Raw genomic sequence first — 24413 nt, forward strand, 5'->3', positions numbered from 1 at the left:
AACTTCAGCTTAGCTTCCTTCCACAAATGATGAACTTACTGCTCGCACTTGCGTTTCGACTTACCGGTTTGCCGCTTAACTTACACTTTGTAATACTTCTGATACAAATTAATGCTGAACCAATATTATCTGCTTTATATTCGTCGCAGAGAACGCTCCTGACTCACGGATACGCAGTGATTTCAACCGGCGCGGCAGAGGACACACCAAATGAAATGTAACACTTACGCGGAACTTATTTCAAATTGGCGAATCCCAGGCATGCACACGTGTAAAGCATTCAGTTCCGTTCGGAGAGGCCGTAAAGATGGATAGCAAATGTAATACCGTCTATGTTCGTGATTAGCAATATAATTAAAAAACTGACGTGAGATTAACATTGTCCCCCGTACCTGTTAAATGAGATTTTGCCGGATTCCTCCCGCCCTCGCCCCCGTTTCCAGTTCACGTAATTAATGGACGTCGCCTAAGGAGACGACGATTGCAGCCAAATTTTCCAACTAACCAAAGGTCGGAAATGCACAGCTGTGGAGCTGCCAACATAAAACGGCAGCCAGTCAGTGGCAAGCGCTTGACAATGTCGGCATTTGACCAACTCGCGCCTGCTAGTACTTGTTATGTTGCTTAAGACCGTAGTTACGGCTTAGAGAAGTTCAAAGTAGTGGTTTAAGATGAACTTTCAGTTTGTGTAGTGTTTGATAGTGTATGAAGATCAGGAATGAAATTTTGTTGTAGATCGGTAACAGTAAGCTAACATACTGGTGAAAAAGGAAACTGTATGAAATTTTAATCGCTCATGTTTTCTCAAATCACATGTTTTTACTGCAGTAAACCCTCCGATTTTATGCCCTCAACCCATGTGCGTCGGTACCAGAGTGCTAAACCTCCAAACGTTTCATCCAAAGCTCTGGGGTTTCATCGCCAGTTAGGCTTGGAATTTTCATCTTCCACATGACGAGTTGCACCTCGATTCGGCGTGGACATTAAGCTGTTGGTCCTTCGATAATTGGCAGGGTAAGTCAGTTCAAATGTCAGAGTAAGATACGGGAATACCACCTCCAATAGGAGCGTCCCCAGTAAAATGTGTATCTTTAAATCATTCTTACCGGCTTAACATAGTTGCAAAAATGGCATTGAGAGTAAGTTATTGGCACACCCTCTCGATATTTTCTGACGTGTCGAGAACTATTGTTGTGGCCTCGAAACTTCTTGCGCCAGCTCTTCCCGGGTGTTGATTTCCAGGCTCTTGTCCGTGCCGTTTTATGGCCGCTGGCCAACGGTGGTGTTCTCGCCCTATGGTTGTTTGGCACATTCTGTTAGATTCGACCGGCCCGTACCTTGATGTAACCTTACCCTTTTTTTTTTTTTGTATAACCATGTATTACTGTCTTCACAATTTGAAGGCCTCTGCGATTTCGTTAAGAAAAAATACACGATTCCGCTTTCGCTTCGTTTATTTGAAAGTAGTAAACTAAGAGTACATTTGTAGTTTCACAGAATAAAAAGAACATAGAACAATGGGAACAGGAGAATAATGAAACAATTGTATGATACGTGCATAAGTGTTATTATTATTATTATTATTATTATTAATAATATAATAATAATAATAATAATTTTTCATTATTCTTCTGTTCCAGTTGTTCCATGTTTGTTTATGCTGTGAACCTACAAATGTACTCTGGAAGTTAGCTACTTTAAAATAAACGAAGCGAAAGCGGACAGCCAATAAAATATTGCTATAAAGTCTGAACAGTCCTCTAACAACTCGGGAACATGTTGTCTCTTAAAACAGTTAAACACGTACTACAGAACAAAAATTGGCATGACCAGGACTCAAACCCAGAACTCCTGGTACGATAAACTAAAGCTCTTCCGACATCTCCACGGGAGCTGCACACGACAGACGTTCACAGTAGTGGTTTTTCTGTGCTCCGTTGGTCGTGCCTTACTTATTACCTACCGTTACGCAAGTTTTCCTGGACGACAACACATACCTCAAACTGTATCAAAGTTTTGGTTGACACACTGTCGACTCACAACGTTTTGTACTGATCTGAGTGACTGATATCTGCAGGTTTGGGTGTACCTAACCTAACTTAGCGTAACCTGAGGTCTGAAGTCAAGACAGGTACTTACGTTTAAGGCAAACTAAATATCTTCGACCTCGACCTAAAATTTCTGCTGAATGTTTTGCAAAAATAACTCTTGTTACAACCTGAAGATTTTGAATAGTTACTCAGAGGAAATGTTGTGTGACATAGACAATGCAAACACGAGAACTTTGTGAGAGAGAATTAAATAAATACGTCATCGTGCATAAGCAAGTAAGTCATCCTGGGCTGAGTATACCTCTTCGTGCGTGTATTCCGTCGCGTGAATTTCAGTTTGAAATAGTAGTGTGACCCATGTTTCCAAGCCATCCATCCCCCCCCCCCCCTTCCACAAAACAGTGTGTTAACTGTAAGACGGCAGAGTTGTGTGAGGAGTGCGGGGAGAGGAGGAAGCAAACATTGGCTGGCGAGGGTAGGGCAGCCGTTCGGGAACGGGGGGGGGGGGGGGGGAGGAGAGACAAGGCACGCCTACCAGCTGCAGTGCTGGCACTACAAATTGCGCGTCATGCTTAGACGAAAGGCTTGGAAGTAAAACTCGCTTTAAATGTTGTTCGTAAACGAAACTGAAATCGTCATGTACATATATATATAATGTATGTTTGTCTGCTATGCGCTCACAAACCATTCATCCGATTGCAATGAAACTGTTTGAATCTTCCAATGCTACGCATGCTTTGTCCTGTGTATGTAGCAGTTCTCACTGAAGATTTGTAAATGGGGTGAAGCAATTTTTTCTGCTCCCTTTCCATTTCGCAGCATTGTCACACGCAATATAATTTTGCGAGCATCGCTACGTAATACTGGTTTCCTTCTAACCGGAGGCCTACTGGTAGGGGCTCCCGAGATGGGCCAGCAACTGCCTCTTCACTCATTTTGATAATGTTCAGCACAACTGCACAATAAAAACACGCAGAACAGTACAGCGCAAAACAATAACGAAGCAGACGACAATGGCTACCTTGCACAACACAGTCAGCTACTTAATGTTGGCAGCAGTCGAAACTGCGTGCCTACCGAAGCCTCCCGACGTTTACAGACTTCTGCCGATTCAGGACTAGGGAGAGGTCTGCCATCTAAAAGTTTACACACTGTACAGCCTTCAAAGTGTCGCCATGATGCTATACAGGGTGTTTCAGAAGTTACGATGAGTATTCAGGGATATGATAGGAATGATCATTCAAAACAGAAAAGTCAGGTAATCATGGGCTCTAAAACGCATACCTTAAGAGCTATGAGAAGTCCTTGATCTTCGATACCGGGAAACAAATCTGTTGTACTGCAAGCTCTTTGCTTTCCATATTTTGGGAAGCTGTGGTATGGGTAAAACAAGACAAAAAGTCCAGTATACATATGCTCTAAAGCGCACACCTTAAAAGTTATGAGCACGTGCGCATTAGAAGAGTTGTATCTGAAAATAGTGAAGATGAACACTAGCTCACAGCTCTTCAGGTATGCTTTTTAGAACACATGTTTACTGGACTTCCTTTGTTCTTGTTTTGGTCCATGCCACCACTTCGCAAAATATGGAAAGCAAAGAAGTTGTATTAGAAGAGATTGGTTTCACAGCATCGAAGATCAAGAATTGCTCATAGCATTTAAGATAGGCGTTTCAGGGCACAGGTTTACTTGACTTCTTTATTTCTAATGATTCTTCCTGTCATATCCGCGAATATTGACCATCACGTCTGAAACACCTTGTATTTATCTGAATCTCTAAATTGTTTAACTTCTGGTCATCAGTGTGGTACTGACGATATTGTGCCATTAAGATACTGCACAAATTTAAATATAACCACGAAATGGGAGTATACTAACGAAAGTTGGCATTTGCGATCAGCGACTCCCTGTCGTCAGCCGCTACGTAGGCCACCCGCGGGGCGGCGGGTGCTACTGGCAGTCGACGGTGCTGCCTCTTTCGCCGGAGGCCGCAATTAGGCGCCACCACTGCCGTGAACTGGCCCGGGCCCGATGCATTAAAGTCGTCCATTATTCATCGCCGCTAATCACAGCGCCTGCCGCGCCGCGCCGTGCCGAAACTTTTACGCGCTGCGCCGGGAAAAAACTGGATAAAAAAATCCTCCGTCACGCAAGAAGTGGCGGGATGTGTGTAAATGCCGCCGGGGCGGGCAGTTTTCAATTTAAAGCAACCTGCTCCCCGGAACGCCCTGATCAGGAAATTTGAATATTGATGGCCGTATCCCGTGGGGAGGGAGCAGTGTAGAGTCAGGGAAGCAGTGGTAGGAGACCCAGCGGTAAATCACCACACTTTTATTGGACCGCCTGCGTCCAGCACGCGTCACGGGTTTTTGTGGCCAATAGAATTGTAGGAACGGTAATCGTAACGTTTAATAACCTAGAAAAATGTTACGTAATTAATTTTTTTTTGTTTGTTTGTAAGTACATGTCTGCATTCCCGATACGCACTGCAATCTCGTTCCAGAGTACCACAGTACGCCACTAGAGGAGTCAAACCAAAGGAGCGCAGTCCATTGATAAAATACACACGCTATTTCACAATTCATGTTACACTCTTCTGGAGGTTTTAGAGATACTTAGTACATAAAGTTTTACATAGGAACGCTTTTCCAGAAATGTCATCCAACGACGCTACAGAGTTTCAAAATTATAGGCACTGGCGGCAGTAAATGTATGTGTAAACAGAGTAATTCCGTTCTGATGTTACAGCTTTCCTAGGATGACAGAGAAGGATAAATGCATCAGTTTGAGCAAGAGTCCCTGTACCGGAAACGAACGAGTCGAAATTGTATCCAATAACCGTTCTGATAACTCTCGCAGAGGATCACCTGTGCTGGTACTTGTTGTTGTTGTTGTTGTTGTTGTTGAGGTTTCAGGGTAGACCACTTTGAGAAGTGTTAGTGTGGACTAAAACAAGGAAAAAATGCCCAGTAAATATTGGCTCTAAAATCCATACTCCAGAAGCTATGACCACTTGGTCATCATCGCTACTGTCACACACATCTATTGAAAAAGTGCTCATAGCTTTTAAGACATCCATTCTACAACTCATGTTTACTGGACATTTTTTCTTGTCTTGGTCCATACTACCACCTCCGAAAGTTCTACCACCTCCGAAAGTTCCCTACCGTACAGTCTTAACAATAATAGTACCAGGACATTTATCCCACTGTCAGTGTGTCAGAACGGTTCTTCTCCATCATACTAGAAAGTTTCCAACATCATCACGGACTCATACTGTATGTACATGTATTTACAGCGCCGGCGCCTGTTCCTTTTGATGCCCTGTAGCGTCGTAGGATGAAGTTTCCGGACACGAGTTCCTATGTCAAGCTTGATCTACCAAGTCCCCTCCTCAGGTCCTAGAAGTGTGTAACGTGTATTGTGAAACTTCCTGTAGATGGACAGTGACATTCTGTTTCGGCTCCACCAGTGGCGCACTCTGGTACTTTAGCGTGGATTCTTAACTGTGTACGAGAACTGCAGACAGACAAAGAATTAATTACGTAACTCTCTCTCTCTCTTTTTTTATGAGGCGATGATTAAAACATCCACTACCCCCTGTACTTTAAGTCGTTTATAAACTACTGCTTTCGCAGCAAAAATGATCAGACTTTAGTGTCTCCAATGAACGCAGCTTGCAGTATGCGCACTTTGGAACTAATACTTAACAGAACGTTCTACGGTGCAGTGTATCCAAGTACGGATTTGGGATGCATTGCCGTGTTCTTACGGTAAATTTCTAGTGCTGGCGACTGCCTTTTGCGAGGGTAGGGATCAGAGTATGCGTTGTTGACGTAAATGGCTCTAAGCACTATGGGACTTAATATCTGAGGTCACCAGTCCCCTAGAACTTAGAACTACTTAAACCTATCTAACCTAAGGACATGACTCACATCCATGCCCGAGACAGGATTCGAACCTGCGACCGTAGCAGCAGCGCGGTTTCAGACTGAAGCGCCTAGAACCGCTCGGCCACAGGAGCCTGCGTTAACGTAGAGGTCATTAGTTTAATCACCAGCTGATGGGGAAAGAACTAGTGATGATGTTAGGAAAACTCTTCAAAATGCGAGTTCAGTGTGTCGACCATTGCACCATCTCGCACGATCCTGCTTCCCGGAAAAACGTAGCGACGTATAAATCGCCACGTCAAAAAAAAAAAGGCTAGTGGTAGGTGAAAGCAGACTAACTAGGTAGCTTTCCTGTCTAACAGATATTATTTAGCTGCTTCCAAGGTTGTTGGTTGTACTGCCGGATTCAGTCGTCGAAGATCCGCGATGTTTCGACGAATAATCGCTCCGCCGCCGTCAGATGGTGTTGATCTCAGCCTTCAACAACTGGATCCGGCAGTAGACCAGAGAACCTTGGAGGCAGCATATAAGCTGGGAAAGCCTCAGATCACATGTCATTTCGCTGCTTATTCGATGTATGATTGGATAGTCTAGATGAGTCAGATTATTACATGCGCATGTTAATGTTGGCTTTATGGATTAGTATGGGACGTATGAAATGAAAGTGAGTATCTAGCGACATCACACATTCTTACGAATTGTACCAACGGGCACACTGTTAATTATGATACACCCCACCTGACGGAACGGTCATTGTCAACTCCACACTTCAAAAGATATTACGGTGACCTTTTGATCTGAACTGGGGCGTTTGGTATTGAAATTGTAAGCTACCCCTGTTTGACGCCCTAATTTTTCGCGCTAAAAGCACACATTGGCTCAGACATGTGAATGTGGGAATTAGACTTCCCCAAGTGTTCCATTCTCATAGCACGAACCTGCATTGTTTATGCTTGCTTTTGTTATAAAATGAGAAATAATTAGGATTTTTTAAAAGCAGGTTGGTGTTATTCAGGATTCCAGTACAGCATATTATTCCCCACTCTTTTGACTATAGCACTATATTCAACATAATCTCCATTCAATGCGACGGCAGTACGTTGCCTTTCTGGGAGAGCCTGTATGCCCGCATGGTACCATGCTACCGGTCGACTTGGAGCATGAATAACCTTCCCGTCTTGGATCTTCATATTTTCGCGGTGCAAATACTGATCCATAAAATTTCGGGCGTGCAGCCGCATAAATTTGACTTCTTCTAATATTTCGGCTGCATAGCGTCCAGCCGTCTTCAGAGTGAGCCGAAGTGACTGACGCTCCAGCACTTGCTCCGTCCTTTTAAAGCTGTGGACCGTACCACTGCGGGTGCTGCCACAGATACACAAGGCGCCAGAGACTTCAATCGGCGGCAAAGACATATGCCATACGCATCGAAATAGATCGATGGCTGCGCAGTCGATCCACACGGTGATATCGATGTATCACTGCGAGCTGCACCGTCACGACGTCTTTGTGATCTTATTACAGAAATTGCCGGATTCCCAAGATTTGTCCAAGCTGAAGCCGCTATCTCTATTAATTAAATGCGTCGCCAAGCGAATTTCAATTGCTTCCTTCACTACTGAGTCCCAGAAGGATGAAGTCGAGGCTAAAGTTTTGACGTTATCGTACACCATAGGGTGCCCTGTGTCGATACAGTGTTCGGCCACCGCAGACTTATTAGGTTGTAAGAGCCGGGTGTACCTGCGGTGCTCTGTGCATCTCTCCGGGATAGTACATGTCGTCTGTCCGATGTATGAACGGCAGCACTCACAGGGTATCCTGTAAACCCCAGGCTTCCGAAGCACCAAATCATCTTTAACGGATTCCAGGAGTGCTGCTGTCTTGGGTGGAGGGCAAAAAATCACTTTCACTTCATGCTTACTGATAGACTGCCCACTTATGGCAGAAAAGCCATCGATTTAAAGCTTTTCTTGTCTTCTTCTGATTTTCTTATACCCACAGTTCGTTTCATTTGTAGCGCCTTATGTATCTGCTGTTGTGAGTACCCGTTGGCTTCAGAACCTCTTCTCAGGTGTAAAAGCTCGTCCTCCAGACTGCTCTCATCATCAGTGATATGTGCTCTGTGTACTAGAGTTCTGAGTACACTCATCGTCTGTGAAGAATGGTGGCAGCTATTTTTGCGTAAATATGAATCCGTATGGGTCGGTTTTCGATAAACCGCGTGTCCCAAGGTGCCATCATCTTTACGTCGTACCAGCACTTCCAAAAATAGAAGGCATCCATCTTTTTCGATTTCCATCGTGAACTGAATTTTTCTGTGGATGGAGGTCAGATGAATAAAAACTCATTTTAACTTGTCTTCACCATGGGGCCATACCACAAATGTGTCGTCAACATACCTCCAAAACACTGTGGGCTTCAAGCTTGCAGATTCCAGCGCCTTCTCCTCTAAGTCCTCCATAAAAAAGTTGAGCCACCAAAAGGCGACAAAGGACTACCCATGGCGACACCGTCAGTCAGTTCATAAAATTCGTTATTGAATAAAAAATATGTCGAGGTCAAGTGCTGGAGCGTCAGTCACCTGGGTTCGCCCTGAAGATGGCTGGAAGGTATTGAGCCGAAATATTGTACGAAGAAGTCAAATTTATGCTGCTGCACGCCCGAAATTTTATGGATCAACATCCCCGTCTTTCACGTACTGCATCCTGCGGCGTCGATCCTTCAGGACCAAACAGATACAAGTCGGAAGATGTGGCATGGAGGTGGTAGGGTGGATGAGGAAGAACGGTGGAGTTTGGTGAGGTTCTCTCGGGTGCGCAGCCCTGTGTGAGACCTCGCGTTGTCGTGGGGAAGGAAAAGTTCATTTGCATTTTTGTGGAGACCGACACGCTGAAGTCGTTCCTTCGGTTTCCTCAAGGCTACACAATACACTTCAGGGTTGATCGTTGCACTATGAGCACGCATATCAAACAGGACAACCCCTGCAGAGTCACAGAAGACTGTCGCCATGGCATTACCGGCTGAGGGTTCGGTTCCGAACTTTATCTTCGGAGGAGAGGTGGTGTGGCGCCGCTCCGTGGATTGCTGTTTGTTTCCAGCTCGAAGTGGTGAACCCGTGTTTCATCGCCTGTGATTATGTTCGACAAAAATTGTCACAATCAGTCAACAACGGCTCTTTACAGTGCATAAATTTAAAGAGAATAAGAAGTTAAACATGTGCTGTTAGCAATGTGAAATGAAGATAACTTCAGCTATCTTGAAGACGTTTGCTGCACAGTCCTAGTACAAAAATTCAAATGTGTGTGGAATCTTATGGGACTTAACTGCTAAGGTCATCAGTCCCTAAGCTTACACACTACTTAACCTAAATTACCCTAAGGACAAACACACCCATGCCCGAGGGAGGACTCGAACCTCCGCCGGGACCAGACGCACAGTCCAGGACTGCAGCGCCTTAGGCCGCACGGCTAATCCCGCGCGGCAGTCCTAGTACAGAACACTTCATCTGAACGTCATTGTCTGGCGAACTGGTTCCCCCCTAACTGCACGACTAGAAGCTGCTTTTATTGCGTCAATAAAAGCAACTACATCCCTGCATTTGCTACACCTAATTGTCTGACGTGATATTATTTGCAAATACAGCACTAAGACAAAAATTTCAATGTAAATGTGTGTCGTAACTGCTATGCCAGTTAGCTCGTAAGTGCCATCCGGCGAAGACTTCCTTAATCCTTCCGTCCGATCGACGCCGCTCCGCTTTCTCTCGAGGGATTGGAGAATTCCACTGCAGCTTCTTCAGTGGTTTTCTCTCTTCTTTGCTAACGTGGCCAGGTGAAGCCATTTTGTGGGAAGCTGTCCAGCGTGACAAAGCGGATTCGGCCCCATGTTTGCGCCTCCGGAGTGCTAGTCCGTATTTTTCCCCCTTTTTATTTCCCCCTTTTTATTCCCTCCCTCCCTTCCTTGGGCGCCAGCTCTGCCAGCTTTCGAAGATTACTGGCGTTCAGAGCAGCTTTTCTTGCACGACAGGGAGGAGCTGAAGGCTGGCCAGTGGCGACACAGCTGTGAAGTACTGTGTGTATTTCCCACACACCCAGTCAAATCTTAAGCAGTTCGTATATAGCGTGAAAGAGGCTAAAGGAACATTTACTAGGCAGTAGTATTGTAGGTTATAGCCTGTTAAGTCTTACTGATGTACCAGTAAAGCAACAATCTACCAAGCAGCGGAGAAGCAGTGTTTCAAATCTGGTGAAACCGTTGAAAAAATTTACTGACTATTCTGTCTTTCAACCAAACAATGTACTACGTTTCTATAATTTTTCTGTGACTTACCATTTTTTAAAGTTATTTTGCCGCGCTCATCATTATACAAATATTCTTTTTACCGAGTAAAGTTCAGCACACCTGTCAGAGTATTCTTCACCCGCGACTGTAACTTAGAATAATGGCAAATGGCTCTGAGCACTATGGGACTTAACTTCTGTGGTCATTAGTCCCCTAGAACTTAGAACTAGTTAAACCTAACTAACCTAAGGACATCACACACATCCATGCCCGAGGCAGGATTCGAACCTGCGACCGTAGCGGTCACGCGGTTCCAGACTGCAGCGCCTAGAACCGCACGGCCACTTCGGCCTGCTAACTTAGAATAATACTTATCGGCTCCCTTAATGGCATTGCACTTGATTTCCCATATATTGCTAGAAACAAAAAACATGGAAATTACTTGTTAAGGTTATCAGGAGAGTTTCTCAGTAATATACTCCTACTTCATTATTTCGAATATTTGCTTCTGCACTCCTCACAAAGCTTATAGGTGACAGCATAGGTGGGGGTGGGGGGATCACTCATGGGAAAATTCCGGTAGTTGTGGGTGTTAGAGCTGTACCTTTTTTAGATTGAAGTCAGCTGACAGGTATTCCTGCTTAAGGGAAGTCTCTCTAACAAAGAAACCACTTTCGACAAAGCTTAGGTATCCGATTAATGAGGGAATTAGTATATTTCATCAAAACATACAAGGCATTAGAGATAAAGTTAGTGAACTACTTATAGATGTCGACTCTGAAATTATTGGTATATCTGAACACTTCTTAAATAAGGAGATAATTCAGAGGCTTCCTTTACCAGGATACAGGTTGGCTGGCAGCTTTTCTAGGAGCTCTTTGCGGTGTGGAGGAGTAGCAATGTATGTGAAAAACGGTATCCCATTTGAGTCAATTGATGTTTCAAAGTACTGCACTGAAAAGGTGTTTGAATGTTGTGCAGGTGTGGTTAAATGTAGTGGATCTAAACTTACTGTTGTTATTTATAGATCCCCAGACTCCGATTTCACAATATTTTTGCTAAAGCTAGAGTAGGTTCTTGGTTCACTTTATAGGAAATACAAAAAGTTAGTTATATGTGGTGACTTCAATATAAATTGTATAAGTGATTGTGCAAGGAAAAGGATGCTGGTAGACCTCCTTAATTCATATAATCTTATGCAAACCGTATTCTTTCCAACGAGAGTGCAAGGGAACAGTAGAACAACCATAGACAATATTTTTGTTCATTCGTCATTACTAGAAGGGCATTCTGTTAGCAAAATGGTGAATGGCCTTTCAGATCATTCTGCACAAATTTTAAGTCTAAAAGATTTTTGTGCTGCAACACATGTTAAATATAGTTACCAACTTTTTAGGAAAGCTGATCCAGTTGCTGTAGAGACTTCTGTAAACCTTATCAAGGAACAAGAGTGGCAAGATGTTTATAGTGCTGATACAGTAGACGATAAATATAATGCTTTCCTCAATACTTTTCTCGTGCTCTTTGAAAGTTGCTTTCCGTTAGAACGTTCAAAACAGGGTACTAGCACAAACAGGCAGCCTGGATGGCTGACTAAAGGTATAAGAATATCTTGTAGAACAAAGTGGCAATTATATCAAAACGTTAGAAACAGTCACAATCTATTTGCAGTAGCCCATTACAAACAGTATTGTAAGGTGCTTAAGAAAGTTATTAGGAAAGCAAAAAGTATGTGGTATGCAGGTAGAATAGCTAAGTCTCAGGATAAAATTAAAACCATATGGTCAGTCGTAAAGGAAGTGGCTGGTCTGCAGAGACAGGTCGAGGATATAGAATCATTGCGTAGTGGGAATGTCCGTGTTACTGATAAGTCGCATATATGTACAGTATTTAATAATCACGTTCTGAATATAGCAGGTGAACTAAATAGAAACCTAGTCCCATCAGGGAATCATATAGCGCTCGTAGAAAAAAGTGTTCCGAGACTGTTACCTGAAATGCTCCTCCATGATACTGACAAGAGGGAGATTGAGTTAATAATTAAATCACTAAAGACCAAGAACTCTCATGGATATGACGGGGTATCTAGCAGAATACTGAAGTATTGTTCCATGTATGTTAGCCCAATACTTAGCCATATCTGTAACTTTTCCTTTAGGAGTGGTCGGTTTCCTGACCAATTAAAGTACTCGGTAGTGAAGCCACTTTATAAAAAGGGAGACAGGGATAATGTTGATAATTATAGACCTATTTCTATGCCATCGGTGTTTGCTAAAGTTATCGAGAGGGTTGTATATACAATGTTACTGGAGCATTTAAATTCACATAATTTGCTGTCAAATGTACAGTTTGGTTTTAGAAATGGCTTAACAACGTTGGGTGTTTTCTTTGATTTAACGAAGGCTTTTGTTGTGTTGACCACAAAATATTACTGCAGAAGTTGGAACATTATGGAGTAAGGGGAGTAGCTTACAATTGGTTCGCCTCTTACTTTAAGAACAGAAAGCAGAAGGTAATTCTCCGAAGTATTGAGAGTGGTAATGATGTTCAGTCCCAATGGGGCACTGTTAAATGGGGCGTTCCCCAAGAATCGGTGCTGGGGCCACTGCTGTTTCTTATTTATATAAATGATATGCCTTCTAGTATTACAGGTGATTCAAAAATATTTGTGTTTGCTGATGACACCAGCTTGGTAGTGAAGGATCTTGTGTGTAAATTGAAACATTATCAAATAATGTAGTTCATGAAATAAGTTCGTGGCTTGTGGAAAATAATTTCATGCTAAGTCACAGTAAGACTCAGTTTTTACAGTTTCTAACTCACAATTCAACAAGAATTGATATTTTAATCGGACAGAATGGGCATGTTATAAGCGGGACGGAACAGTTCAAGTTCGTAGGCGTACGGATAGATAGTAAGCTGTTGTGGAAAGCCCATGTTCAGGATCTTGTTCAGAAACTAAATGCCGCTTTATTTACCATTAGAACAGTATCTGAAATAAGTGACATTTCAACACGAAAAGTAGTCTACTTCGCATATTTTCATACGCTTATGTCATATGATATTATTTTTTGGGGTAATTCTTCTGATTCAAAAAGGGTATTTTTGGCTCAAAAACGGACTGTTCGAGCTATGTGTGGTGTAAGTTCGATAACCTCTTGTCGACCCCTACTCAATAGTCTGGGAATTCTGACATTGCCCTCACAGTATATATTTTCTTTAATGTCGTTTGCTGTTAGCAATATTAGCTTATTCCCAAGATTTAGCAGCTTTCACTCAGTTAATACTAGGCAGAAATCAAATCTGCATGTGGAATTCACTTCCTTGACTCTTCTGCAGAAAGGAGTGCAGTATTCTGCTGCATCCATTTTCAATAAGCTACCACAAGAACTCAAAAATATTAGCAGTTGCCCAAACTCTTTTAAGTCTAAACTGAAGAGTTTCCTGATGGCTCACTCCTTCTATTCTGTCGAGGAGCTCCTGGAAAAGCTAAAAAATTAAGCAAATTCCAGTGTTACATTCTTGATTTTCTTTATTTAAACTAACGACGTGACACCTGAATATGTTTCTTATATTTCATTTTATCTGTTTCTACAATCGTGTTATAATTTCATGTATTGACTCGTTCCATGACCATGGAGACTTCTCCTTAATGTGGTCCCACGGAACAATAAATAAATAAATAAATAAATCATGTGCACTGTGTTCTTAAAGGGTCACCTAGTACATGGAAACACAGGATGTCTTCATTCTTACAGAATTTTTGCACCCTCAAACGCATTGGCTTCCAAGTACAGAACAATGTCTTCCTTCCAGCTGTCATTGAATGTGTGTAAATGGAAGATAATACATATAAAAAATAAAATTATCTGATCACATGATTAGCGGTGAATATCTGCAGCGCGTCACATCGTATAATATGGAAGGATGATACTAATAAGGTATATGAACTGGACGAAGACGTAAAATCATTTTGGGTCTTAGGTCGCTTCTCTATGAAATCCTAAAACAACTAAACTACCGACTTTCAACCGAGTGGGCAGCGGTCCCCTTCACGGTCACTACTGCTGGATTCTGGTGGTGGTCTCCCCCCACATACTGTCTTATTTCGGTTGTGAGGTGACTATCGATGTCACATTCTGCGATGCCATCGGAGAAATTAAGACTGCTGCGGACGGGTGGTTATACGGTGGGCTACTGCCTGTACTACTGTGGCGGGTGACTGGGAGGCAATAGCGAATCGTCAGCTTGTACTCAGGGGGTAGTGTTTTCGCACAAAGAAACGTTGCTGCTGCACGGCAGTTGCTTGTTTACACTGTTGAACCCGGGACATACGTCCTCCTCGGTAGCTGCGTGGTCAGCACGGCGGACTGCGAACCTAGGAGACCCGGCTTCGGCTCCCTGCAGGGTCGGAAATTTTCTCCGCTAGGGGACTAGGTGTTTCGTTGTCCTTAATGTTCGTATCGTCGTAATTGGCAAGAAAATTTTCTCCAGCAATCTGTCGTATCGTCTTTCCACTAGTAACGTGGTTCAATGGGCACGAACCTAAAGCCAATAAAGTGAAGTAATTTTTTTTTTTTAAATTGGGAATTTATAGGTGCTGGCTGGCCCGCGGCCCGATGGACAGGGATCGCTGGCAGTCAGTCATCTCTGTTCATTCTGTTACGGCGGTTAGTATTTATGTACCAACTCCTACTTTTCATTGTTGCATTCGCGGCTGCCGAGCAAGCAAACGAGGTCTTTGAAAATAAATACTGGCCACAGGCCTGTTTGTGTATTGCCCCAGTAGCACAGGCAACAGACTACCGGAGAACTACTCCACCGTAGTAATCTTCACTTCGAACTGTTGAATGGCGCTCCAAAATATGACACCGGTTGCCACCTGACAACCGATATAAGACAGTAAATAGGGGAAGATCATTACCAGAATCCAGCACTAGTGGCCCTCGATATGGCCGCTGCAGAGTCGGCCGAAACGACAGCATTTTAGTTTTGTGTTTCATAGTGACGCGATCTAGTATCCAAAATTATGTTATTCAAATTTGACATTGGCAGTGAGAGCCAACGAATCAGTGGTAGGGAAGGTGAGTGGAAGACCTAGGTTTGTTGTAGCATTTCTGGGGAAGTGCAGGACATTGGTAAAACAGTTCTAGACTGCTGCTCCTGCGTGGGTTGTCCTTGTCGAGTAGACACGATAACAGGCATCGAATGGGTACAGAGAGGCGCTGCTAGGACCGTGAAGGTAACACATGCTCTAGATGTGAAGTGGGAATCTTCTGAAGAAAACCTATTTGGTAAATTTAGAGAACCGCTATTCGAGAGAAACCGTGATAATTCTACTGTGTTGATCATGTGTCTCGCGTAGTGATCATGAAAATGAGGTAAGAGATCAGGGCACGTATGGAGGCGTCATTTCTCCACCACTCAATACGCCAGTGTTATGTGACAGAGAATCTTCAACATTGGTGGGAAGTACCCTCTACCACGCAACGGGCAGTGGCTTTAAGCGTGTACTGGGTATCCCATTTATCTTGACCAACCCAAGTAACTGCTTCTCTAGAAGCAAAATTAAAAAAAAATGTATAAAACAAATGTTGCTTCTGTAGCAGAAGGACTTTAACCAGCATTATCACCTTTTGTATCTTTGTTCGTTACGAAGAACTGAGTCTTTTATTAAATGGAAAAATACGCACCAGTCATTGAGTCTATTGTCAGTAGCCCAAAATTCGTGAGAGTACAGTGTGAAAAACTATGAATGACTGTGCTGATAAACCTGTTACCTTATTTGATTTTCAAACAGCTGAGCAAAACTGAACGTACTCACACATTTCTCTCTTTACTTATTCTGATCATCACTAAACTGACACAATATTTTTAGCGCAACGCAATCTGACTTTCAATAATCCCTACAATAGAATGGCCGTGACTAACAGTAACCTATACCTTTCATGAATCACTTACCTTACAAAAATCTTAGTTACTCGAACTACTGCAATACAGCGAGCGCCAATACTACCAGCTAAATAAAAGATTCTAACTACTGAAGGCACTAACTACTGATAGGCATAGTTAGCAAATGAATGATTTTAATAGAGAACAAACAATGTATTTACCTTAATAATGTTCAAAAGTCATCATATATATAGCAATTCATGATATCCAGTATTACATATTTATTCTTTCTGATGGACACACGTCCAGATCGTCCGCTCTCAAAATTCTGCCATCTCTCTCCCCGCATCCACCACTGCTGGCGGCTCATCTCCAACTGCGCAACGCTACGCGCTGTTCACATCCAACTGCCCAACACTACAATAGCAAATATTCCAACAATGCAAATCAGCCACCGACTGCACACAGCACAGACAGTGATTTTCATACAGAGCGCTGCGTGGCGTTACCAACATAAAAACCTAAACAGCCCACTTACAAGTGTACACCAATGAAGAGACTGTAGAAATCCTAAATATCTGTGGGAAATCGAAGTTTGCAGTTATCATGTGTTTTCAATTGTTTACTCTAAACTGCGCAAAGTGGACGCGTTACGTCGACTCGCTTACCTGAACTGTGTGCTAGTTAGCACAGGTGAGTCAAAGTCTGTTTTGTGTTAACGTTTCGAATAATGCCATGCTAACGTGAACAGTACTCTGTGATAAGCTTTTAAACAATTCTTGAGGAGAGGCGCAGGATTAACGAACAAAAAATATAAAGAACTACTTAAAAAGGACGTACTGCTGTTCTTATCTTCGTAACAAAGCTACAAACAAGACATTCATGCCCGTTAATTCCTCCCTGGTAGCTAAACAACATTTGATCAGTACATTATTTTGCCTCTGGACAAAAAAGTTTTTGGGTTGGTTATGATAAATGGGACACATTCTACTTACAAGGGAACCTCCCCGTCGCACCCCCCTCAGATTTAGTTATAAGTTGGCGCAGTGGATAGGCCTTGAAAAACTGAACACAGATAAATCGAGAAAACAGGAAGAAGTTGTGTGGAACTATGAAAAAATAAGCAAAATATACAAGTTGAGTAGTCCATGAGCAAGATAAGCAACATCAAGGATAACGTAGGAACACGAGTGCCGTGGTCCCGTGGTTAGCGTGAGCAGCTGCGGAACGAGAGGTCCTTGGTTCAAGTTTTCCCTCGAGTAAAAAGTTAAATTCTTTATTTTCAGACAATTATCAAAGTTCGCTCTCCAAAATTCCAGGACATGTTCTGATTTGCTTGGACTTATGCAGGATTTGACAGTCTACACACGTAAAAATATGAAAACGTTAAAAACATATGTTTTGACAGAGCACAGGGAAAACTGTGCGACTGTGAAACTGTTGCATTCATTTGTTGCAGTTTGTGTGACAAACTCTTATGTTTTCATCACTTTTTGGGAGTGATTATCACATCCACAAGAAAATCGGGCAAGATAGAAGAATCTTTTTACCCATTCGCCAAGTGTACAAGTTTGGTGCGTCGGCAACATATTCCTGTCATGTGACGCACATGCCGTCACCAGTGTCGTATAGAATATATCGCACGTGTTTTCCTGTGGAGGAATCGGTTGACCTATGACCTTGCTATCAAATGTTTTCGTTTCCCATTGGAGAGGCACGTCCTTTCGTATACTAATCGCACGGTTTTGCGGTGTGGTCGCAAAACACAGACACTAAACTTATTACAGTGAACAGAGACGTCAATGAACGAATGGACAGATCATAACTTTGCGAAAATTTAAAAAATTTAAACTTTTCACCCGAGGGAAGACTTGGACCGAGGACCTCTCGTTCCGCAGCTGCTCAAGCTAACCACGGGACCACGGCGCTCTTGAGCCTACGCTCTCCTTGATGTTGCCTATCTTGCGCACGAACTACTCAGTTTGTATATTTTGCTTATTTTTTTTTTCATAGTTCCACACAATTTCTTCCTGTTTTCTCGATTGATCTGTGTTCAGTTTTTTAAGGCCTATCCACTGTGCCAACTTATAACTAAATCTGAGGAGAGTGCGATGGGGAGGTTCCCTTGTTAGATGCAAATAGACATGTAGGTACAGTTTGTGTTCAAGTACTTAGTAGCCCGAGGAAGCTAAATAGTTAGAGCGAACCGACTGTCACAGAATTGCCAATGTGGAGGGCGCTCTGTGGCCGCCACTTCTCCGACTACCCACTGGTGGGAACTATTCGTGACGTGGTGGGCAGCCGCCGTGAGCCAGCTGCGTGGGAGAGTGACGGGCAGCCGCGCCGTTGTGGGCTCTCTCGGTCCGTTATTCATTTTCGGCGGGCGGAAATGACGCCACCTGTTGATCAGGGTGGCGGGTCCTGCCCGCGCAGGGCGCTAATGCTACGACAGCTCGACACGGCGCCGTGATGGACGAGCACCGCGCAGGGGGTGCTCACCCCACCCCACCCCCCAACACTCACCCCACCCGGCGCTCATTATTTCCGTGCCATTAATGCGCAGTCGAAATGGAAGAGATCTGCCGCCGGCACCAGATTTAGCGTTGCATGTGCCTCTCATTCTGCTCCTAGCGAGTGTATTGCGCCCTAACGTGGCTATGGAGCCAATAGTCAGGGGTGACTGTTGCGGAGTGAGCTGGTGTTCTAGATCAACACCTTCGCGTCATTTTATGTGCGATGTCTTCAAGCCTATCACGGTACCGGAGAGGTCACGGGATGCAATTGTTGTAATATTATATCATTCCCATATTATTCACAAGCCATCACCTGTCTACCAGATTCGGAAGAGACAGGATTCTCTCTCTCTCTCTCTCTCTCTCTCTCTCTCTCTCTCTCTCTCTCTCTCTCTCTCTCTCCCCCCCCCCCCCCCCCGCTTCTTTTGCAGTGTCAGAGGCCATATGGAAGAAGTTGTTATAATCCAGGGACAACTAGTGTCCGACTTCTGTGATCTTAAGCAAATGGTGAAACTGTCTGGTAGATTAAAACTTTTTGCCGGACCGAGACTCGAACTCGGGACCTTTGCCTTTCGCGGGCAAGTGCTCTACCAACTGAGCTACCCAAGCACGACTCACGCCCCGTCCTCACAGCTTTACTTCTGCCACTACCTTGTCTTTAAGCAAATGGTAGTTCCTACACCTTAATAACAAAACAAAACAAAGGAAGCAGGTTACAGTACACTTGTTCGCCCACTGCTTGAATATTGCTCACCAGTGTGCGATCCGTAGCAGATAGGGTTGATAGAAGAGAGAGAGAAGATCCAACGGAGAGCAGCGCGCTTCTTTACAGGATCATTTAGTAATCGCGAAAGCGTTACGGAAACGATAGATAAACTCCAGTGGAAGACTCTGCAGGAGAGACGCTCAGTAGCTCGGTACGGGATTTTGTTGAAGATTCGAGAGCATACCTTCACCGAGGAGTCAAGCAGTATATTGTTCCCTCCTACGCATATCTCGCGAAGAGACCATGAGGATACAATCAGAGCGATTAGAGGCCACACAGAGGCATACCGATAATCTTTCTTTCCACGAACAATACGAGAGTGGAATAGAAGGGAGAACCGATAGAGGTACTCAAAGTACCCTCCGCCACACACCGTCAGGTGGCTTGCGGAGTATGGATGTAGATGTAGATAACATCTGGTGTGATAAAATTGAGAGAGATTGAGACATCAACAAAAGTAATCACTCATTCCGCTCGCCATCCATCAGTGTTACTTGAAGTAAAGAAGGCGTCGCCAGGTTGTCTAATTTGCTCTATTCTCCCTTCTTTGAAGCCAGCAAAACAGATCAACCTGGAGAGGCACTCTTGATGCCTTGTTTTCAGATCTTTACTTCAATCTCTTTTATCTTACAGTGCTTGTTCTTTAATTTTACTCTTCTGCTTACTTTTGCGTGTTTTTAAATGAATGGCAATTTGTCATGTACCAGCCTCCGTGAACTGGCTGTCATAACTGTACATTCTCTGGTCCGCTTTCTAATTAGAACAATGACTTCAAGTACATTATAAGCGACGCGAGAGACGGCCGCAGCTTGTGTTATCAAAACAGCAATAGTGCTGCTGCTCGTCACGAGCATCGGCGCATTGCTAGTGAGGTCTCTCTGTTACTCCGTTAACACATTTGGAGGGAACCGAATCATTCGTCGATCTTTCCAAAATGTGTGGCCAGCGAGAGAATGAGATTTCAACCGATGTGATTTCTGGCTGTACGGTTACCTGAAGGACAGGGTTCGTCAACGGGACGCTAACACTCGTTAGAGGTTGAAGACTAGCATAGCGAGCGAGGTAGCCAACATCCCACCTGAGATCCTTCGGGCAGCAATAGAGCAATGTATAGTGCGGTTCCACGCTATAGTGGATTTAGATTGGATGTAAGCTAGAAACGGCTGGTCCCGGCGGAGGTTAGAGTCCTCCCTCGGGCGTGTGTGTGTGTGTGTGTGTGTGTGTGTGTGTGTGTGTGTGTCCTTAGGATAATTTATGTTAAGCAGTGTGTAAGCTGAGGGACTGATGACCTTGGCAGTTAAGTCCCATAAGATTTCACACACATTTGAACATTTTTAAGCTAGAAAGTAAATATAACAGTTCCACTCAGGTTTCGGTGATAACTTATTCTGCAGTCCGGTCCACACGCCTCATGTCTTACAAAATGTATAATGAAATCACAATCACTCATAATAGTTAGCTTATGGTATCGAACCAAACCTAATACCAAAAAGGATTACAAAACGGATTATCTGCAACAGAATGCTCGCTCAAATACTCCACGCTTCGATCCCTTTGTACGTTCAGTTCTCGGTTCCGACTGGGGCATTATGCCACAGAGATTTTAGTTAATTCAGAAATCACAGTTCACCCATAAAAATTGGAATTCCGCATATTCGTCTTTCTCACTCGCCCACGATTACTGTGCGGCACTCCCCAGTCACCTTTGACTCATAGTTTCGCAAAATTATCACATTTAGTCAGAGCTCCTCATAGACTCATCCGAACGTGATCAAGGCTGAGCTCCGAAATTTCCTCAGACTGTAGAAAACAAGTTATCTTAGTTCACAAGGCACACACGGAAGAACTGTCCTCTGGTTGGCTGATGCACACTACAGCTAATCCGATACTAGCATTAAACTGCTCAAAACTGCCTCTTTTACATTGGACCAATGACGGGGCAATTCATAAAAAAAGTAAAACCCACAAATATCAAAATAACTCAGTCTTTAAATGACCGATTTCTCGTAAAATGATGGTGGACATATTGAACATTTCCTGTAAAGAACATCATATTTGCTTTGTCTTACTTTCTTATGCTAATTATTGCTACTCTGATCAGATGAAGCGCCATCTGTCCGCCATTTTTTGAACTTTTGTATTTTTTTGGTTCTAATAACCCCCCCCCCCCCCCCACACACACACACACAGACAGACAGAGAGAGAGAGAGAGAGAGAGAGAGAGAGAGAGAGAGAGTTCTCACTCTAACATATACTCGTTAACAGACATGACATGCCCGCCCGGTTAGCCGTGCGGTGTAACGCACGGCTTTCCGGACTGGGAAGGAGCGCCTGGTCCCCGGCACGAATCCACCCGGCGGACTTGTGTCGAGGTCCGGGTAGCTGGCTAGTCTGTGGATGGTTTTTAGGCGATTTTTCATCTGCCTCGGCGAATGCGGGCTGGTTCCCCTTTTTCCGCCTCAGCTACACTGTATCGGCGATTGCTGCGCAAACAAGTTCTCCACGTACGCGTACACCACCATTACTCTACCACGCAAACATAGGGGTTGTACTGGTGTGAGGCGTTCCCTGAGGGAGTCCACCAGCGGCCGAACCGCACAATAACCCTGGGTTCGGTGTGGGGCGGTGGAGGTGTGAAGTGGACTGCGGTAGTCGTCGTGGGGTTGTGGACCACTGCGGCTGCGGCGGGGACGGAGCCTCTCCGTCGTTTCTAGACCCCCGGTTAACATACAATACAAACAGACATGACAGTATTTTTTTTATTTCTTTCCATTAACGCCGCCATCCACACTGATAATTAAACGTATTAAGCCAACAATAATTGATAGAAGGCGTAATATTCACAGAAGATACAGTTTTGTACCCAGAATATATGGTGTTAACTATGTATGATTTAAGTCCGTAAGATGTTGACATCTTTCGAGCACAGCCGAAACTACTTAGAACTGCTGCTGTATCAGAGTGCACAACTGTCTCGAATGGAGCTGTTTGCTTGCTGCTGGTCCGACTTACATAGGCGCGGTAGAAGATGCTGCGCCAGAGTTTCTTGCGATGGTTTCTTCCTTATTTCTCACGTCCTTACAAAAGTTTCCACGTAGTTCCATTGTTCTGCGATCACTAGTTTTTCATGGGGTCCCTCCGAGTTTAATTATGATCCCCCCCTGTAATTCGTCAGCGGAGCAGTACGCTGGTGGGCGTTACCGTGAAAGAGGACGGTGGCGCTGGAACACCACCCACGCAGTTTGTTTTGAACAACGGGGCACGGTGAGTGGAGGATCTGACAGTAAGCCGCTGCATTCGTGGTCTCTCCTCTAGGTAAAAAGTCCTTTCGACTCCAAACATTGTGGCCATAATCTTTTTGGTGCAAATAATTTGTTCGGCTCTTTTTGATTTGTTGTGGATCATCGAACGATGCTGCTGCATTCACTGGCACTTTGTCTCTGGACTTACGTGTGAACACAGGTCTCGTCATCATTAGCAGCGTTGTTCGAAAACTCCTCGGTTCTCTGTAGCGAAGAGGAACGTCAGTGCATCTTCCATTTCCTCGCTCAAAAGTCGAGGAAGCTATCTAGCAGACACTTGAAGTTAGTCCAAATCGCCACTAAAAGTTTGGTAAAGAACAGGTCGTGGAACTTACGGCAAGCATAAGCTCAGTTCGCCAATAAGGAAAACATGTATCCTGTTGAACTTGTTTCTTAATCCTTGATCTGAGTTCCTGTCATAACTTGAGGTCAACGTGATAGTTTACTGTAAATATTGGTTCTTATGCCATTAAACATGATGCACCGTTTTCTAACTGAAGTGTCATTCTTCACATTTCCGTAAACTTCAGAAATTTGTGAATTTCTATAGGGCGAACTTCTTTTGCGTTCAGAAGCCGCATTACACTACGAACCTTTAACTTGACGGGATCGTTAATTTTTTTTTTCTTTCATCGGACAAATACACAGTAAACGACCGATCCTGCTATCTGTCAGTATGATACTGGTATCAACAAAGATTTGGAATGTCGATGCAGAGATTGATTCTTTCATTTAAAGTGAAACTAGTATTACGGAAGGTATCCCTTGGTTTCTTAAAATGTTTTAATGGCAATATGGTGCTGGATATTCGTTCACCAAGGAGACAGTATGTTGGTTCCACCACCCACCCCCATTCAAGGCGACACTGCGAATAAAACTAATTCTGACCTAAAACTGATCATTTAAATCACTCCGAATTCAAGTCGCTTACTCCTGGTAAGACAGTGTGTTCTACTTTCCGTTCAAATAACTGTACTTTCAACGTGGTAGAGCGCTAGTTCGTCGAAACGTTGAATCTGTTAATAAGATCTACACAAGTGGTTACCAAACTCGTACTTTATTTGCGGTAGGCAGGTCACCAGCTTCTACCCTGATCTCGAACGTATTTCCGTTTTTCAGAAAATGATTTCTGCTTGCATTGCACTCTTTGTACGCGGCATCTTTATGAAATGGGCGAGGAAGCCGTAAAATACGGAATCTGTTGCAAGAGAAACATACAAGAAACGAATCAACTATAACACGCCTGAGTACCGTTGCTACAACTGCATCCCAACAAATAATCAAATCGAATTCGGCATTTTGTCTATTAAAAATTGTTTTAAAATTATAAACTGTGTTCCCGCGTCCGGGTTCCCGGGTTCGATTCCCGGCGGGGTCAGAGATTTTCTCTGCCTCGTGATGACTGAGTGTTGTGTGATGTCCTTAGGTTAGTTAGGTTTAAGTAGTTCTAAGTTCTAGGGGACTGATGACCATAGATGTTAAGTCCCATAGTGCTCAGAGCGATTTGAACCATTTTTATAAACTGTGTTGGACAATGAATTTTCTGCAGCTATTTCTGAACAACTAGAAAACAAAATGCCTTTCAGTAGAACGAAAGAGAGTAGCATGAAAAGAAAGACATATTATGTAGTTAGAGATGTGTCGAAAAATATTAAGTCAGCAACGACGAAGGAGAGGGTATCCCTTTATGGCAGTAGATATCGCTTTGTTTATGCGTG

At 43.7% G+C, this 24413-nt stretch overlaps 1 non-coding gene across 1 annotated transcript; it reads right to left on the reverse strand.

The window, feature by feature from the left end:
- Positions 1-19162: 19162 nt before the first annotated feature.
- On the reverse strand, positions 19163-19237 carry Trnas-cga (transfer RNA serine (anticodon CGA)). Its single transcript has one exon. It is a non-coding gene; the product is annotated as a tRNA-Ser (tRNA).
- Positions 19238-24413: the final 5176 nt, after the last annotated feature.

The sequence above is a fragment of the Schistocerca nitens genome, chromosome 1, assembly GCF_023898315.1.
Source record: "Schistocerca nitens isolate TAMUIC-IGC-003100 chromosome 1, iqSchNite1.1, whole genome shotgun sequence".
In the NCBI taxonomy this organism is placed as follows: Eukaryota; Metazoa; Arthropoda; class Insecta; order Orthoptera; family Acrididae; genus Schistocerca; species Schistocerca nitens.